Source organism: Oryzias melastigma, linkage group LG5 (assembly GCF_002922805.2).
Source record: "Oryzias melastigma strain HK-1 linkage group LG5, ASM292280v2, whole genome shotgun sequence".
Classification (NCBI taxonomy): domain Eukaryota; kingdom Metazoa; phylum Chordata; class Actinopteri; order Beloniformes; family Adrianichthyidae; genus Oryzias; species Oryzias melastigma.
The window spans coordinates 36,531,829-36,533,970 of record NC_050516.1 but is presented as its reverse complement, the minus strand read 5'-3'; positions in this window follow the sequence as shown (position 1 = coordinate 36,533,970).

Below are 2,142 nucleotides of genomic sequence, written 5' to 3'. Positions count from 1 at the left end.
CTATAACAGCGACTAAAGGTCCAAGCGGCTTACATCACGGCTGGAGCACGGGAACATGTCCTCCCCGCGGTGCAGACGCTGTTCGCAGTGGACTGGTGGTGCAGCGGGCGACATACGGCCGCGGAGCAGACACGCGGTACAAAATATGGCCGCCGTTACGCTGAAAGAAGTTTGAACTGCACAAGACCTGAGACCGCGGGTGACTGTGTGTGGTACCGGTGGAACCGCCGTGCAACAGCAGTGTCTGTGCACGGAGCAAACAGCGGGAAACGCGCACGGACGGTGAAATTTTGTATTCATGCACGGCTGCAGCACGGCGTTCCACTGAAGTCTGGGTTTGTACCACTGCTAACAACGTCTGCTGAGCACCGTGGGAGGACGCGCTCACACGCGATTACACAGAGTTCTGACAGAGTTCTGACAGTGTTCTGACAGAGTTCTGACAGAGTTCTGATGAAGTTCTGACAGAGTTCTGACAGAGTTCTGACATAGTTCTGACGAAGTTCTGACAGAGTTCTGGTAGTGTTCTGGTAGTGTTCTGGTAGTGTCCTGGTAGTGTTCTGGTAGTGTTCTGGTAGTGTTCTGACAGAGTTCTGACAGAGTTCTGACAGTGTTCTTACAGAGTTCTGACAGAGTTCTGACAGAGTTCTGACATAGTTCTGACGAAGTTCTGACAGAGTTCTGACAGAGTTCTTACAGAGTTCTGACAGAGTTCTGACATAGTTCTGACGAAGTTCTGACAGAGTTCTGGTAGTGTTCTGGTAGTGTTCTGACAGAGTTCTGACAGAGTTCTGAAGGTGTTCTGAAGGTGTTCTTACAGAGTTCTGACAGAGTTCTGACAGAGTTCTGATAGTGTTCTGACAGAGTTCTGACAATTTCCTGACAGAGTTCTGACAGTGTTCTGACAGAGTTCTGGTAGAGTTATGGTAGTGTTCTGGTAGTGTTCTGGTAGTGTTCTGACAGAGTTCTTACAGAGTTCTGACAGAGTTCTGACAGTGTTCTGGTAGTGTTCTGGTAGTGTTCTGACAGAGTTCTGACAGAGTTCTGACAGTGTTCTGAAGGTGTTCTTACAGAGTTCTGACAGTGTTCTGACAGAGTTCTGAAGGTGTTCTGACAGAGTTCTGACAGAGTTCTGACAATTTCCTGACAGAGTTCTGACAGAGTTCTGAAGGTGTTCTTACAGAGTTCTGACATAGTTCTGACAGAGTTCTGGTAGAGTTATGGTAGTGTTCTGGTAGTGTTCTGGTAGTGTTCTGACAGAGTTCTGACAGAGTTCTGACAGTGTTCTGGTAGTGTTCTGGTAGTGTTCTGACAGAGTTCTGACATAGTTCTGAGGGAGTTCTGACAGTGTTCTGAAGGTGTTCTTACAGAGTTCTGACAGTGTTCTGACAGAGTTCTGGTAGAGTTCTGGTAGTGTTCTGGTAGTGTTCTGGTAGTGTTCTGACAGAGTTCTGGTAGTGTTCTGGTAGTGTCCTGGTAGTGTTCTGGTAGTGTTCTGACAGAGTTCTGACAGAGTTCTGGTAGTGTTCTGGTAGTGTTCTGGTAGTGTTCTGACAGAGTTCTGGTAGTGTTCTGGTAGTGTTCTGGTAGTGTTCTGACAGAATTCTGGTAGAGTTCTGGTAGAGTTCTGGTAGTGTTCTGGTAGTGTTCTGGTAGTGTTCTGACAGAGTTCTGTCGTACTTTCGTCTCTGCCCTGTTTGCATTCTGGGCTTTTTCAAACTTCTGTGGACTCATGAACCCAGAACTTCAGCTTTTCTGATTCTGGTTCTCGTCCAGTCCAGTCAGGTCCAAAGGCGTGTTCTGATTTCTGGCCTTCTTTGAGACTTGATGACTCTTTTCCATTTGAAGCCTCGCAGTCACTTGCTCCTCTGGGAGGTGCTGACCCGGTTGTGCTGCAGGTTTTTGGGTTGTTCGGGCCGTGGAGAGTCGAAGAGGAGTGAGGCTCATGCAGCCGCCTTAAGAGACGTCATGAAAAGGAACATGCTAATGTCACGCGTGTGGTAAATGTATCATGAAGTACTTGTTAAGATCAAAGGATTTTCCACAGTGATGACAAACAGCGGATTCTGTTGTCGACGCAGAACTCCAGTATTAGTGAGATGTGATCACAGCTGATGGATTCAGAATCTGATTCTGAATCCC